Here is a 17,268-nt window from a genome sequence, read left to right as displayed (position 1 = left end):
ACTTTCAGAAACTAATTCCGGTTAACCTCAGATCTGTTGGAAGCTGCAGCAAGCCGCCTAAATGATTGAACCTTAGGTTTGTCCGAGCATCATCATGCATGCGTACGACAAGATGGTCCTACCCACCAGGGAACATACTGCAAGATGTTCGGTCCAGTATTTTAAATTTAGATGTACATACTATATTATATAGCTAATTTTTTTATAATTATAAATAATTAAATATTAAACTATGATAAAATATAAAGTAAAAATTGTTCATAATAACAACAACGTATGAATGGACAACGCCATCGTGACCGTGCCCTCCCACACTTGACCCAACACCGCCGGCCCTGGCCTCCTGGGTCTTGCTTACGCCATAGCCACCGCTAGAGCTTTCCTGGTTCTGGATTGCACCCATGCCACAGCCACTGCCGTCATCCCTCCCTCAACCTGTGCTCGCGCTGCTGCCACCGCCCAGTACGTCGCCGTCCATCTCACGCATTGGCACCCAACGGTCGAGTAGGTAGGTCGTGGGTCGACTTGACACATATCATGATCGAGCAGCTAGGTAACTTAGATTGTTGGCCGCTAGCCATAGCCGTTAATATCAGGTAAATATCGTATGAGCTTAGGACATTGTACTTTAAGAATACTACAAATAAAAATAAATTGCTCAACAATTTAGATGTATATATATATATACACCCATGCCCTTGCTGTGCCAGTCCATGGTACAGGTACAAAATTGTTGTACGTACACTGATCGATCAGTCGCCCTGCTTATTTCCTCCTCCAAAATATTCTGCACCATGAAGCATATATGTGGCATGCACTCGCCTAAACGGCGCGGTAAACAAACCGGACGGAGCCACTAGCCCTGCCGAGCAGGAGGCTTCTTTCGTCTATAAAGAGGCCAAGCCCTTCCCTCACGAGCACTCCACAGCAAAGAACTTAGCTCGTAGATATAGCAGTGCTTGCTAGATTACTATCGCACCTTGCGACGTTGGCAAATCTAGTTTGCAGGTAGTTTACTTAGTACAAGAAGAAGGTTCCGACGTACGTCAGGCGCCGGCCGGCCATGTCGCGCCATCGGCGGCAGCCGTCTCGCGCGCTTCCTCTCGACTTCAACGTCGACGAAGGCGACGGGCCAGCAGCTGCCAAGGGCGCCACGTCGCTCGAGGGGAGCCAGACACCCCGTGGCGGCCGGGGAGATGCTGGCGGGTTTGGCAAAGGGCAGGAAGGGCAGGGTAAGAAACCGCCGCCGGCCACTGGCAGCCGGACGTCGTCGGAGGCAACCGGCACGAAGATATTGGACGGCGGCAAAGGTGGCTCTTAATTAGAGCCAGTCCGACGCTGCTGCCTTCTGCACGTACGGACGTTTGATCCAGTCGTATAGATAATCCGCTGTTATTTATGCTCGAAGCTTTTTTCCCCGCAGTATGGATCCGCATGTTTTGATTACCCCTTTGCTTGAACTTTATCAAACTCTTAGTAAACTTTCCTTACCATTATTACATCAGCTCTGAGGTTAGGGTTCGTGTTCACCTAAGCCCAGGAAAAATAGCTCACTCGCAGATCATACATTTGTAATATCATGTATGCAGATCTTATCGCATAAGAATAAAATATAAAGTTCTCTTCAAAGATAATGTGAAGTGCGAGTGAAACTGTAAGATCTAGATACAAGACTAGATAGGTGAATAGACGTTTTACAAATTTCTTGTGAAATAGATGATTTACTTATTATTCACCTAACGTTCCTCAAAAATGTATAAACGGAAGCATAAACTTTAGAAAGATAAAACGAGAAAAAAAGTTACAAATTAATATGACTCCACGGATGTAATATGAATCATAGTCTCTATTCAAGACTATTTTATATATCTTTATGCACAAAAGCTTGAAACTTGAATGAGTAACAAAGCAAAATGACAGTCACCGAAAAAAACAACTCTCCAAGTTGATGGTCTAGAGGCAAATAGATTCAAGACCCTCTCAAATACATAAGTATATGAACGTTTATGCCTTTAGCAATAAGAAAAACAACTTCCTAAGATTAAAAAATCGCATCTCAAAAGCAAAAACAAAAATCAACAAGAAAATCATAACCGAAAAAGAAAAACTTGCAATGGAACCAATAGAGAGACTAGAAAAAAGAGAATTCAAGCGTACGAAAAAACATAAACTTCGTTACTCAAAAGGGTCAGCCCTATTTTAATCGGATTACAAGAATTTTTCTCTTAAAAACTTTCAATTATTACATAGACTAAGCACACATCTTCCTCTCCTCTAAAACCCTAGCACTAGGCTCTCAAATGGGTGGCACAAGGGGCTCAAGTGGCTGATTCAAATTTTTCTAAAGTTTTATATCTTATTACCAAAATATCTCTCTCTTATAGTACACTCTTACCAACTATTAAGGGTATTTTGGTTTATTTGTTACTCTGTATGTGAACCAAAGCCACATCTTTGAGAGTGAAATCTTATTTATCTTTCACATCCCTGTAGCCTTCACTCTACCTTTCCGATCATCCCCTAATATGATATACTCGTGATGCTCATTGAGGTGAGGCTGAAGAACTATGATGAATTTTCAGTCATGTGACATGAACAATCAGAGTTGAGGAGTTACGTGTTCTTCAGCCCTCCACCTGCCACCTACATATAAGAAGAATAGAAGGTGGATGGCTCAATACTAGATCATCCGTCCTGAAGTAGAAACAGTAGGTACATGCAACTCAACGCCAACACGCTTGGAGCGAGTACCATAATGAGCAAAATGTGGTTCGCCAAAGCGCTGGGACTCAAAACGTCTTACACAAGAACCAAAAACATATAAGTCATGGTAAAATCCATGTCGAGCAACGCCTCTAGAAAAAAACTGAAAAGCGCTAGAGACTCATAGATAGGAGCAGGGAAAAAACTCATGTACACCAATAGAGGGGCGATACATGTCCCGGGTACTCCACTCCCACTCACGCCGCTCATCTCTCCTATGGCAAAAGAAAAACCCAATCACGTGACCTTTCCTCTGATAGTAGGTGCAATGGTAAAGCCTCTCGGAAGCTCGACTGACGATCACTCCAGGATCTCTCGTAGGTGCCCTCACTTAGGTTGTGGATTTCTCTTGGGTGTGGGTTTCTTCTTTGTAGGTTGAGGTATAGGCTTGTTCTTTTCTAGAATGAATTGCGAGACATTAATCTTGGTTTTCTCCGACTCTAGTGTAGTGGGTGACATGAAAACAGTTTTACTAAAACTGGTGTAAGCAACTTTCTCAAAGCTCAAACCCAAAGCTAACCTAGCCTTATCATCACACATCTTAGTTTTTGACTAAGATTAAATCCATTTTGCCCTTGCCTTCTGAGCACTTCTCTACAAGAGAAATGAGGTATTTATTCTCAGCCATGAGCTTTTCAACTTACCATCTGTAGCGAAAATGATCCTATTAGATCATGATTATGATTTTGATGATTAATAAAAATATAGTCATTGTGACTAACATGTTTATCAAGAATATATGTAAGTATGTCTCATGAATGCAGTACAACAAGAAGCCACCGTAGCCGGAACAAAGTTTGATTAAATTGGAGAAGTCCCAGGAAGATTTACCCCACTGAAAGGTCCGATGCAGAGGAGTTTGCACTCACCGGAGTATTGTGCATAGAGACTGATAGCCTTGCCGGATAGTCTGGTGCTTTGTGTGTTGAACTCACTGGAGTATTTCTGATTAAAGTGGAGAATGGTGAGGACCTCACTGGATAGTCTGATAATCTGCACAGTATAACACCAGAGAAGAATGCAAGTGTAGAAGACTAAAGATCAACCTACCGGATGGTCCGATGCTTAGTTTGTGCACACCGGAGTATAACACCAGAGCATTTCTTGCAGAGGCAACTGCAAGTGCTGAAGAATAAAGATCAACTCACCGTATAGTCCAGTGATCACCAAGATTATTGCACTAGAGTATTTCTAGGAAAAAGAAGAGAATGTTTAACTCACCGGATGATCTGGTGTGAATAGAATGAACACCGGATGAATGCACCGGATTATTTTACACAAAGGGGCTATGAAGACTCGGATGGCTAAAGATAACTCATCGGAAGATCCGATGATGGATTTGAATGCACACCTGAGTGTCCTGTGTTCACAAAGATTTTGAGTGAAAGTCCAACAGCTAGTTTTTGAGGTTGTACTCACCGGATGATACGGTGTTAGTATTACTGTTCTCACATGATCATCCGGTGTTAATAACTTTTCTGAGTAATTGAGACAATGGCTAGTTGACGGGTTTGAGGCTATAAATAACCCTTCACTCAGTCATTTGAAGATGTGGCATGCTGCTAGAGTCTAGAGGAAGGTTATACATACTTGAGATGACATCTGAGTCACCAAAGTGCTTAAAGTGATTATCCAAGTCAATTAAGCACAAGATTATAGAGTGTTTATTGCTTATAGGCCTAGAGTGAGTTATAGCTAGGTGCTGCATCTTGAAGAAGGGATCAATGAGTGATCCTAGCTTGTACCGAATAGTACTTTGGCGCCTTGGAGTCTTAGTGACTCACCAACATCTTATGCCTTGGTGGCTCAAGCTTGTTGACCCTTGCTTTAGTGCCTCAAGCTCCAAAGTGATCACGACAATAAGTGATCGGAAGAGATGCTAGTGGTGAGACCTTGGCTTGGTGGCTCATCGTACTTGAGATCTTATCTTGGTGACTTAGTAGCTCAAGAGTTGTGACCGGAAGAGTCATGACCGGAAGAGTCGTGTCCACCGGGAGCATATTCTTTGTGGAGCTTCAATGTGGACTAAGAGTGATATTCATGTCATCGATACCACATGATAAAAATCCCTTGTGCTGAGTTTATCTATCTACCTTATTTACATCTTCGTATTTACATACTTGCAATTTACCTTACTAGAGTAGGTTGTAATTATTTTGAATGGTAGAGTAGACATACTAGATAAACCTAGAATGCAATTAGATAGAAATTGAGATATGTTTATCTTGTGAAGTTTTTTAGTCATTCTGGTTTAGGTTTCTAAGTATCCTAATTGATCCCCATCTTAGTACATCATTGTTCCTCTCACCCCCTAACCCAGCTGAACTTGTCCTTAAAAATCATGCAAGTGGGACACCTTGGCTGCACATCCATAGAACTCTCAGCACTCTCCAATCTAGATTATAGCTTCTTTATATGTTTGTCTTTCACATCATCATCTTTTCAGAGCAAAGGGTAATTTTTACAAGCGCCTACGAGGGTAGGTCTAGACTCCTCCTCAAGGAGCTTCTTCTCTGTAGTCTCAAGCTGACTAGCAACTTGAGCATGTACAGTTTCAAGATTAGCAAGCTCACTCATGACAACCAAGCAACTTTCATAATCCTCATCCTCAATCTTGGACCTAGACCTAAGCAACTTAAGCTCAGAAAAAAAGACTCATACTTAGACCTAAGCTTTTTCAACTCACGCACAACTTTCTTAAGTAACATATCTCGGCTAACAAGAGCATTATTTAAGCTATCGACTTGGATGGAAAGTTGGTCATAGAAAGGTAATACATTGGAGGGATCAAGATCGGGGTCGCTGTCATTATTGTCGTCCACCATGAAGCACAGGCCGGTGAAGTCCATAGCCTTTTTCTTGTTCTCCACTTACGGTTCCTCCTCCTCCGAGCTCTCCTCCTTACTTGAAGATGTGTCGATGTCCCTGAAAACTGTCACGAACGCACTAGAAGCTGCCTTAGACGCCTTCTTGGTCATCTTATCACGGTTCTTCTTGAAGAAGAGCTTCATATTCTTCTTCCTGTACTTATCGGAGTCATAGTTGTGGTCCTCCATCTTCTTGAGCTTGGGGCAATCCGCCTTAAAGTGAGTGGTATCACCACACTAAAAACAAGCACGGGAGCCCCTCTCCTCCAGTCTCTTATGTTGTTGTAAAAGCTGATGATAGAAACTGAAAGTTCTTTACAATGAGAGCAAGGTCCTCATTATCCAGTGCATCCACCTGCTCCTCTATGATAGAAATCAAGGAAGACAAAGCAAAATCACTCGATGAAGTGTTAGCACAAGAATAGCTAGCTCCAGCCTGATTGCCACCATTAGATCTGAAAACTAACGTCATGTCTGACATAAGGGGTTTTTGAGGCTTATTCGAGCCGCCTTGGCTATCTTAGTGGACTTGAGCTTGTTGAAGAGTTCATTACAAGTTAACATGTCGTAACTTGGTGACTCTTCAATGCTCAAGATCTTCACTTCTCATATACTACAATCGAGAGCATAGAGAAGCTTGATCGCCCTCTCATGATCAGAGTAGGGCAAAACACCAGTGGATCTAAGGTTGCTCACAATTCCATCAAAATGAGCAAGTATAGTATCCAAAGATTCACATGACCCTTGCACAAATATTTGATATTCTTTGTTATATTTGCTTTGACGTCTAGCCTTATAATCTGATTAGTTCTTCATAAAAGACACTCAGAGTAGTCCAGATCTTCCGGACAGTACGTGGGTGTTGGACCTTGTCAAACTCATTCCGACTTAGACTTGTGAACAAAATATTTCTGATCTTGTTGTTGGCCTCATACCGTTCAATTTGAACCTGAGTCGTGTGAGCAGCAGGGACTACATAGTTGGAATCAACTATTTCCCATACTGTCGGTGTATCAGGAACCGGGGGTCCCTGAGTCCCGAGACCAGGCCGGCCGTCCGCCACGTGCCACCATCCCGCGAGGTCCCCCCTGCAGGATGAGGAAAATCTAAGTTCCAGGAGAAGGTGCTCGGGGCCACAGCCTCTGGTCCCCGAGCACCCCAGTTCCCCGATGACCCGCAGAGTTCAAGTACCGGGAAGAAAGTGCTCAGGAAGGTGCCCGCTCGCCCCCGAGTACCATAGTCCCCCGATGGGCCAAACAGCCAAGTGCTCGGGAGAGAGTGCTCGGGGCTGCACGTGGCAGCCCCCGAGCACTCGGTTCCCTGAAGGATCTACTCAAGTACTCGGGAGAGAGTGCTCGAGGCTGCACGTGGTAGCCCCCGAGCACTCGGTTCCCCGAAGGATCTACTCAAGTACTCGGGAGAGAGTGCTCGGGGCTGCACGTGGCAGCCCCCGAGCACTCGGTTCCCCGAAGGATCTACAGAAGGGCTCGGGAGAGAGTGCTCGGGGCTGCACGTGGCAGCCCCCGAGCACTCGGTTCCCCGAAGGATCTACAGGAGTACTCGGGAGAGAGTGCTCGGGGCTGCACGTGGCAACCCCCGAGGACTCGGTTCCCCGAAGGTTCTACAGGAGTGCTCGGGAGAGAGTGCTCGGGGCTGCACGTGGCAGCCCCCGAGCACTCGGTTCCCCGAAGGTTCGCGCAAGATCACCCGACGAACCGACGACCCGGAAGGACCCATCGGCGAGGTGTCAGCCAGTCAAAGGTCTGAAGCTGCATTTAATGGGCATGCGCGGCCTGACATCCTGACATTCTCAACTGCCCACGCCGCAGTGTCAGTCCCTGTCATGCTTTGGCAGGGGGGCGTGGGTCCATTAATTGCACGGGTCCCGTCCCGTATCATCCGGGGTATCTCGGAATAACGTTGCCAGGATCAAAGCGTTCCGCCTACCACCCTACCCTGGCAGAAGAACAAGACAGGGTGGGCGCGCCGGGCGCCTCTGTGGCCGCCCGGTGGGCCCTCTCAATGGCGCCAGGATGTCCACAGTGGCGGGTGGTCGGATGCGCGCCGCGTTTTTCCACCGCCCCTGTCACTTCGTCCGGACGGAATGATGACGCCTTTCTCCGTGGCGTCTTGGAACTCGCGCCCCCTCTTTCCCATTTGGAGTAAGTCGAGGTCGGCATGTGTATAAAAGGAAGGGATGGATAACACAGGAAGGGACCAACCCTACACTCTCGAAGAACTCTCGAAGACACGCCCGAAAGACTCAGAATCCTCACAAGAAACCTCAAAGAACACCACAAGCAAGCTCGAGTAGAGCTAGAACAAGGGAGCCTCAAGCTCTCTGTTAGATGATACACCCTTGTAACCAGACACATCCTTGAAGGATTCCCTTCAAGGAAGGATATTGCATCCACACAGGAGTAGGGTATTACGCCCCCGTGCGGCCCGAACCTGTCTAAACCCCGGTGCATTTATTTCTTTTTGCACTAGGTCGATCATCCCCCACCACCGGCTGTTGCATTGATTTCCGTTTCCATTTATTTCCCCGACGAGCTCGTTCAGGATCATCCCCCCGGCCGAATCTTTAAAAAAGGGTCTCTCGGGATCCCTGCGACAGGAGTTCATCCTCCGACAGCTGGCGCGCCAGGTAGGGGGGAATATCCCTGAATTTGTTTGTTTGCTCTCTTCCACAGGAAAAGATGGCCGGTGGGCACCGTCTCCAGCGTTCCAGCTCCACTTCCAGTGACGGAGCGCTGCCCGACGTCCAAGAGGCCCCAGTCGTTGCTGCTTTCCAACAACAGCCACTATCCACGCGCGTGGTTTTTCCCTCCCAAGGGGACCAAGACGCTGGACCCAGCAGGGCCGCCGCCACCGCCGTTGATGCACTTTCCGACCCCCAGCAGGAGGTCGAGACCCCGGCCGCCAGGTCCGCCTCTGGACAGCGTCGGGTGCCGCTTCGGCGCAGACTCGCGTTCAGCGAGGCCAGCCCGGGGAGCGCGCTGCTGCAGCGCATGCTATCCTTAGGCACCCACCCGTCCAGGCCACGCCAAACACTCCGGAAGGCCGGTGGATCCAAGATGTCATCGCCTTGGTCGGCACTGCTCGTTGCCAGGTATTGGCCGGGAGTCGTCGCACCACCACCCAGCGTGGCGCTACCAGAACTGGCTCCTCAACGGGCAACGTCCGCACGGGCCGGGGGGCCTCCAGGCGGAGTGCCGTCCCCCTGGCCGTGTCCGAAGCCCGGGACCTTCGCTTGCGTCTTAACGAGCGGAGGGGCCACGAGGACGCTCGTGTCACTCTAGAGCGCCAGCGGGAAACCCGGCAGGAGGCCGAGGCAGAGGACCAGGCTTCCTCTTTCCCGGCCCACGATCACCGGGAATCCCCGGCTTGCTGGCATTCACCACCAAGGACACCCGCTCGCGTCGCGGGGTACGGCACCGGTTGCCGTGCCTTTGCCGCTGAGCTCCGTTGGGTCAAGTGGCCCTCCAAGTTCCGCCCCGAGCTGCCGGAGAAGTACGACGGGTCCATCGACCCCGTCGAGTTCCTCCAGATTTACACAACGGCCGTTCAAGCAGCCGGAGGCAGCGAGAAGGTGATGGCAAATTATTTTCATGTTGCCTTGAGGGGTTCTGCCCGCTCCTGGCTTATGAACTTACCCCCAGGGTCTAGTAGCTCCTGGGATGACCTCTGCCACCAGTTTATGGACAACTTTTAGGGCACATTCACGCGCCCCGACTTGGAGTGCGACCTCCACGCCGTCATGCAACAGGAGGGGGAGACGCTGCGGCGCTTTATACAGCGTTTCAGCCAGGTCCGCAACACCATCCCGCGGGTGGCCCCTCACGCTGTTATCGTCGCTTTCCGGCAGGGCGTCCGCGACGAGCGGATGCTCGAAAAGCTAGGTACGCACGAGATCGAGACCACTGCGGAGCTCTTCGCACTGGCCGATAAGTGCGCCAAGGCTGCGGAGGCCATGGCGTGGCATGCTCCCCGCCCCGCCGTCGACCAGCCAAGTTCTTCCCGCTCCGACAAGCGGGAAAAGAAGAAGAGAAGGAAGCGCGAGGCCGCTCCCGTCGAGCCGGCCTAGGGCCCCGCCCATAGGCCGGCTCAAGAGCCCGACCGCCGGCAAGAGCGCCGGGCGGGCGCCGACAGACGGCCCGCACCCGCAAGGGCCCCTGCCAGGGCCCCTCCTCGGGCCCCCGCGCCGCAGGGGCCCCGGCACCAGCTAGGGCACCGGCTCCCGCAAGAGTCTCGGCCCCCGGCCGGGCTCCTGCCCCAGCGAGGGTCCCCGCTCCCGCGGGGCCCGAGCCAGGCAAATGGTGCCCCATACACCAGACCAGATCGCACGACCTCACGGAGTGTCGTACGGTCAAAGGACTCGTCGAGCAGCGCCAGAGGGAGCGCGACGAGTCCCGCGGGGGAGGCTATGCTGAGGTCGCCCCCGACAACGCCGAGCTCGGTTTCCAGGAGCCCGAGCATGCCGTCGCCTTCATCGACGGAGGCGCCTACACGCCTTCCTCGCGCCGTGGCATTAAGGTCATGCGACGCGAGGTGTGCTCGGCAACCCCGAGCGAGGAGGCCACTAGGCCCCTGAGGTGGTCGGACGCTCCGACCACATTCAGCATGGCCGATCACCCCGCGAGTACTGCAGCCGTGGGGCGACTACCCCTGATGGTGTCCCCCACTGTCTGCAATGTTAAGGTCGGCAGAGTGCTGATCGATGGTGGTGCAGGCCTCAACATCCTCTCCATGGAGGCTTTTGAGAAGCTGCAGGTGTCCTCCATGCGCCTAAGGCCGTCGCTCCCCTTCTGCGGAGTGACCCCCGGGCACTCCCTGCCCCTCGGGCAGGTCGAGTTGCCCGTGACTTTCGGGAGTCGGGACAACTTCCGCATGGAGTGCGTCCTCTTCGACGTCGCGGAGCTCCCTCTCCCCTACAACGCCATCCTCGGACGTCCGGCGCTCGCCAAGTTCATGATGGCTGTGCACTACGCATATCTCATGGTTAAGATGCCGGGCCCCGCGGGCCCCATCTCCGTGATCGCCGACTCCGGCGGCGCCGTCTCCTGCGCTGAGCAGTCATACATGGCTTTGGTTTCAGCGCAGGCCAAGGTCGAAGGCTCTACAGGGGGCCCGGGACCCTCTTCATCCAAACCCCGACTCACCGCCGACGCCTCTGTTCCGACGAAGGAGGTCGTGGTGGGCGAAGGCGCTACCCAGGTCGTCCGGATCGGTGGTGACCTGGGCAGCAAATAGGAAAGCGCGCTCGTCGCCTTTCTCTGGGCTAACGCAGACGTGTTTGCCTGGCAACCGTCCGACATGCCCGGGATCCCTAGGGAGGTGATCGAGCATCACTTGGCGGTGCGTCCAGACGCCCGCCCGGTGAAGCAGAAGGTCCGGCGGCAGGCGCCTGAGCGACAGGAGTTTATCCGCGAGTAGGTCAGCAAGCTCCTCGACGCCGGATTTATCTGAGAAGTCCTCCACCCCGACTGGCTGGCAAACCCAGTCATCGTCCCGAAGGCCAACGGCAAGCTCCGCATGTGCGTGGACTACACCGACCTAAATAAGGCTTGCCCTAAAGATCCCCTCCCCCTTTTATATCTCAAAGTTCAAATGTTGCCGCCCAACGGTTCACTCGGCGAAGCGCCCCCTCGATCGACGCAACCGCCAGGCAAATCTCCCGCCGATCGTACGGCGTCAGCAGCTGCCAAGCGTATTTTCCTCGATCTGTGCGGCGGCCACGCGTGCCGCCCGTACGGTCGTCCTACCCTTCGGGAGTTGTGTGGACACGCGTCTACTCGTCTCCCCGCTGGGTCATACCCGAGGCCCGAGTCTAAAAAGGCCACCTCTCGAAAGCCTGCCATGTGGCGTCCACGCCAGCCTCGGCCTCGACCGCGACGAAGGGCCCATCCGCAGTCTTCGTGCCATCACCTGCCAATGGGCCCGGGGGCTACTGTCGGTGTATCAGGAACCGGGGGTCCCTGAGTCCCGAGACCAGGCCAGCCGTCCGCCACGTGCCACCATCCCGCGAGGTCCCCCCTGCAGGATGAGGAAAATCTAAGTTCCGGGAGAAGGTGCTCGGGGCGACAGCCTCTGGTCCCCGAGCACCCCAGTTCCCCGATGACCCACAGAGTCCAAGTACCGGGAAGAAAGTGCTCGGGAAGGTGCCCGCTCGCCCCCGAGTACCATAGTCCCCCGATGGGCCAAACAGCCAAGTGCTCGGGAGAGAGTGCTCGGGGCTGCACGTGGCAGCCCCCGAGCACTCGGTTCCCTGAAGGATCTACTCAAGTACTCGGGAGAGAGTGCTCGGGGTTGCACGTGGCAGCCCCCGAGCACTCGGTTCCCGGAAGGATCTACTCAAGTACTCGGGAGAGAGTGCTTGGGGCTGCACGTGGCAGCCCCCGAGCACTCGGTTCCCCGAAGGATCTACAGAAGGGCTCGGGAGAGAGTGCTCGGGGCTGCATGTGGCAGCCCCCGAGCACTCGGTTCCCCGAAGGATCTACAGGAGTACTCGGAAGAGAGTGCTCGGGGCTGCACGTGGCAGCCCCCGAGGACTCGGTTCCCCGAAGGTTCTACAGGAGTGCTCGGGAGAGAGTGCTCGGGGCTGCACATGGCAGCCCCCGAGCACTCGGTTCCCCGAAGGTTCGCGCAAGATCACCCGACGCCCCGACGACCCGGAAGGACCCGTCGGCGAGGTGTCAGCCAGTCAAAGGTCCGAAGCTGCATTTAATGGGCATGCGCGGCCTGACATCCTGACATTCCCAACTGCCCACGCCGCAGTGTCAGTCCCTGCCATGCTTTGGCAGGGGGGCGTGGGTCCATTAATTGCACGGGTCCTGTCCCGTATCATCCGGGGTATCTCGGGATAACGTTGCCAGGATCAAAGCGTTCCGCCTGCCACCCTGCCCTGGCAGAAGAACAAGACAGGGTGGGCGCGCCGGGCGCCTCTGTGGCCGCCCAGTGGGCCCTCTCAACGGCGCCAAGACGTCCACAGTGGCGGGTGGTCGGATGCGCGCCGCATTTTTCCACCGCCCCTGTCACTTCGCCCGGACGGAATGATGACGCCTTTCTCCGTGGCGTCTTGGAACTCACACCCCCTCTTTCCCATTTGGAGTAAGTCGAGGTCGGCGTGTGTATAAAAGGAAGGGATGGATAACACAGGAAGGGACCAACCCTACACTCTCGAAGAACTCTCGAAGACACGCCCAAAAGACTCAGAATCCTCACAAGAAACCTCAAAGAACACCACAAGCAAGCTCGAGTAGAGCTAGAATAAGGGAGCCTCAAGCTCTCTGTTAGATGATACACCCTTGTAACCAGACACATCCTTGAAGGATTCCCTTCAAGGAAGGATATTGCATCCACACAGGAGTAGGGTATTACGCCCCCGTGCGGCCCGAACCTGTCTAAACCCCGGTGCATTTATTTCTTTTTGCACTAGGTCGATCATCCCCCACCACCGGCTGTTGCATTTATTTCCGTTTCCATTTATTTCCCCGACGAGCTCGTTCAGGATCATCTCCCCGGCCGAATCTTTAAAAAGGGGTCTCTCGGGATTCCTGCGACAGGAGTTCATCCTCCGACAATATTGCACTTCATTACTCAAAAAGATCAGTCCTATTTTGGACGGATTATAAGAATTTTTCTCTAAAAATCTCTCAACTATTACATAGGCCAAGTATTCCTCTTTCTCTCATCTAAAACCCTAACACCAGGCTCTTAAATGGGTGACACAAATGGCTCAAATAGCTGGTTCAAACTTTTCATAGTCCTACTCCTCTATTTATAAGCCTAGGAAACTTGACCACTAAGTTTACTAGCTTATTACCAACATATATCTCTCTTGTAGTACACTCCTATTTACCACCAAGGGTATTTTGGTCTGTTTCTTGCTCCTTTCATCGAACGGCCGTGACGCCTTTTTGATTTAGCTTCGTCTCGATGCAAGCTTCAAGATGGTGTCTCATACTCCTCCAATCATCGCACAGTTTTGAGGCCCAGCTGTGAAACCCTCTGTACGCTTCTTAAAACATAACTCGTCACTTGCTTACACCTTAAGCAAGCGTTCTGATGTCGGCATATGTACTCTGTTTTGCGATCCTGACCGCCGGCAAGTTTTTCCTGCTCATGATTACTTGGGCCGTCTTGCCACTTGCATCGGCATCCATTTCGCTTGACTTTGTCAACACGCCGTCTTCATCATTTGTTTCATGCTTTGTATGACCTCCACGTGTACAACTAGGAATACCCTTGACTCCATTCGGCCTCCTTGATCATCCAGCACTAAGTACCCGCTTAGCCCCGATCACCTGTCGTTGACCATGAAGTTGAGTTTGTCACCTGCACACCATGAAACAAGCAAATACATTTCTTCAACTCTAACTTCAGTTAGGCTATAATCAAAATGCTTAAAGCAAGCTCAAGTAATCCAAAACTCAACAAACTAACACAACAATCTTATCAATCACTCGTCACATATAAACCAAAATATATTTTAACTTTTTTCTCAGGAATCGACTCAGATGTGGCCGTTTCATTTTGTGGAGGATTGTGCATGCAAAGAAGAAACGAGTATATATGAGTAGCTTCACCATTAAGCACTTTGATGCCTTAAAGAACACTTCGATTGTGCATGCAAAGAAGATAAAAAAGATTATTTAGCCCCCTATATCGTTTAGTTCTTGCTCTTTGGCCCCCTTGCTTGATAAAATTTTTCTAGGTCCGTTCCTGCGTGTCCTTTCGGGGGATCTCCAATATGAGCAATCAAGTGCAATCTCATGATAAAGATTACGGAAACGTGGAGAGCTATGCATTACACAAACATTGCGATTGGTACGAGATAGGCGTAGCCTAAGCAACCGAGAAAGCAATCTGAGTAGAGACTAATCGCCACATAACATCGTATGGCTTGAGATTGTTGCACTGTTCGCAGCTGTATTGTACTGGCACACATGGAGACCCAAACTTGGCTAGGATCACGTATATGTACTGCAATCCTATGAGAAGTAGCATAGTACAGCAACAGAAACGAAATAAGCCCAACATAAATAGTTGAACTACACACATGCATGCACGTACATTCGTAATGAATGGACCACAGTCCGATCCTCAGGGTCCTCTCGCCGATTGAAACATAAGTTAGTACCCATGCGGCTGGAGCGCAAGCAATGCTGCCGGAACAAATCGCTGCAATTTTGTTCAAGGCAAATTTTATAACGGGTCTATAACTTGTAATCACTGGTAAATCTCGTGGGCAGAGCGACACCAGTAGTAATGGGTGCCGTTCATCTCAAGAAATCATGGAGCCATCGATTCCCCTGTCCAGAGTTTGGAGATTTCCCCTGGAGCCGCGGGGCGAAAGCTTGCAGTGACAGGAGTATCTTCCTGAGCTGCTCTTTGGTCTGCCATCCGCGTCAAACTTTTTCGGGGGCTGATGTGCTTTGGTGAACACCTCAGGTTTGTTGATGAAATGGATGTCCTGGCAAACCCCGACCTGCCGGATGTGGTACTGCGATCGGCTGCCACCGGACCCGCCCGATGCACTGAGGATGGCTGCTGCTCTGTCGCCCCAGCAGTTGGGCGGCCGTGATCCCCAGTCCAGAGCGTTCTTCAGAGGGCCTGCAAGAAGTTAATTACAGAATTCAGAATTCCGCATGCAGTTGTGCCATAGTCTTGACGTCGTGTTGGAATAGAGACCGAAAATTGTGCTTTCTTTATACAAAAATGTTGTGCCATAGTCACAGGAGAGTTTCCGAGTACCTGAGATGGAGTAATTGTACTCGGGCAAGGCGCAAAGGAAGCAGTCGGCCCTGCGTACGTTCTCGCGGAACGCCTCGACAGTCGGCGGGAACACGCCGTCGACCTCTAGGTCGGTGTTGAGCAGCGGCAGCTCCGAGATGTCGACGTGGTCGATCCGCATCCCCGGGATGGAGTCCCTGCAAATCTCCACGGCTTCACAAACGCACACGGCACAACGCACACGGGTCGGTAGTCAGCAGTCACACAACAAACAACACTGAAGCTAAATTAAGATAAGACCAGAGGCAGGAGTGTTCCTGTGTTCGAGTGGGGCTTACCAGCGCGGATGAGGCCGGTGCTGGCCGAGGCCCTGCGGAAGTGCGGAGTGAGCCGGAGATCGCCGCCACCATCAGGACGGTCTTCGCCGGCGCCTGTGCCGTGAGTCTTCCATGTGTTAGGGGCTGAGTCGGGTGTCCTCATATTTGGCAATCTTACAGCTCGAGGTTGTAGGATCGAAAATAACGATTACGAGATAGCGGATAAGTATCTTACTAAAATTTTTTAATAGGATGGTATTCTCCTTTATCACTTAACGCACTTCAAAATTTATAGCGGAAACAAAAACTATAAAGAAACAAGTTACAATCAAGAACGCAAAGAAAATCATAGCTCTTATGTTTATATGTGAACTCTAGGTTCCAATAAAACTCAATCTATAAATCCTCACCATAAAAGATCATAATTTGATAAAAAGAAACACTTCAATCCAAAGAGAGAAACACCGAAAGAAGAAATTCTTCAAGTTGATGATCTAGAGACAAGAGAATTCAAGACCCACTAGTATATTTGTATGTGAATTTTATATTTCTAGCAATAAGAAGAATAACTTCATACGGGGGGAAATTTCAACCTAAAAACTGAAACAAAAATCTCATTGAAAAAGGAAAAGCTCGTAACAAAGTAGCAAAACCAATAGAAAAAAATTAGAAGGAGATGAACACGAGCATCAGAGTAAACATGCACTTGATTTCTTCAAAAGATCAGCGCTATTTTAGATAGAAAAAAAATTAGAAGAAGATGAATACAAGCATCAGAGTAAACATGCACTAGATTTCTTCAAAAGATCAGCCCTATTTTAGATAGAAAAAAAATTAGAAGAAGATGAATACAAGCATCAGAGTAAACATGCACTAGATTTCTTCAAAAGATCAGCCCTATTTTAGACATATTATAAAGTATTTTTCTAAAAAAAATTCACATATTACAAAAGCTATGCTCCCCTCCCTCACTCTCCAAAAACTCAACCACATAAATTTCTAATGGTTAGCTCACCCTCTCACAACCGCTCTAACCCCCCTTTTATAGGTATTTGAAGCTTCTCTGGATGACAAATTTTTTTATTTCTAAAATACCTCTTACTTACAATAGCCTCCTACCTACCATTAGGATATTTTATTCTATTTTTCGCTCTGTTCATCGAGCAGTCGTGACAACTTCATGACTTAGTTTCACCTCAATGCAAGCTTCATGATGATGCTACGTGGATCCTGTCTTGCGATCTTTACAGCTGGCAAGTCTCTCATGCTCTCGATCCCTCGGGTCACCTTGTCACTTGTATCGGTATCCTTTTCGTTTGACTTCGTCAATACGTCGATTTCATCTATATTTCATGCTTTGCTTGACCTCCACGTGTACTGCTAAGATCATCCTTTACTTCGTCCAATCTCCTTGATTGTCTAACACCAAGCATCCCGCTTAGCCTCGATCCCGCCATTGATCGTTAAGTTGTATTCATCATCTACACATTATAAGACATGCAAACATATGTCTCCAAACCATCTTCAATTAATCTAACTCAAGAATTTTCAGTTGTCAACACAACCCGCAGAAATTGTAAACACAA

The 17,268-nt window shown here is 50.2% G+C and overlaps 1 pseudogene; it reads right to left on the bottom strand.

Annotated features, from left to right (window-relative positions):
• Nucleotides 1-14,648: 14,648 nt before the first annotated feature.
• LOC133910246 (probable NADPH:quinone oxidoreductase 2) lies at nt 14,649-16,077 on the bottom strand (annotated as a pseudogene).
• Nucleotides 16,078-17,268: the final 1,191 nt, after the last annotated feature.

The sequence above is a fragment of the Phragmites australis genome, chromosome 2, assembly GCF_958298935.1.
Source record: "Phragmites australis chromosome 2, lpPhrAust1.1, whole genome shotgun sequence".
NCBI classification, from domain to species: Eukaryota; Viridiplantae; Streptophyta; class Magnoliopsida; order Poales; family Poaceae; genus Phragmites; species Phragmites australis.
This window is presented reverse-complemented; position numbering and strand designations above follow the sequence as displayed.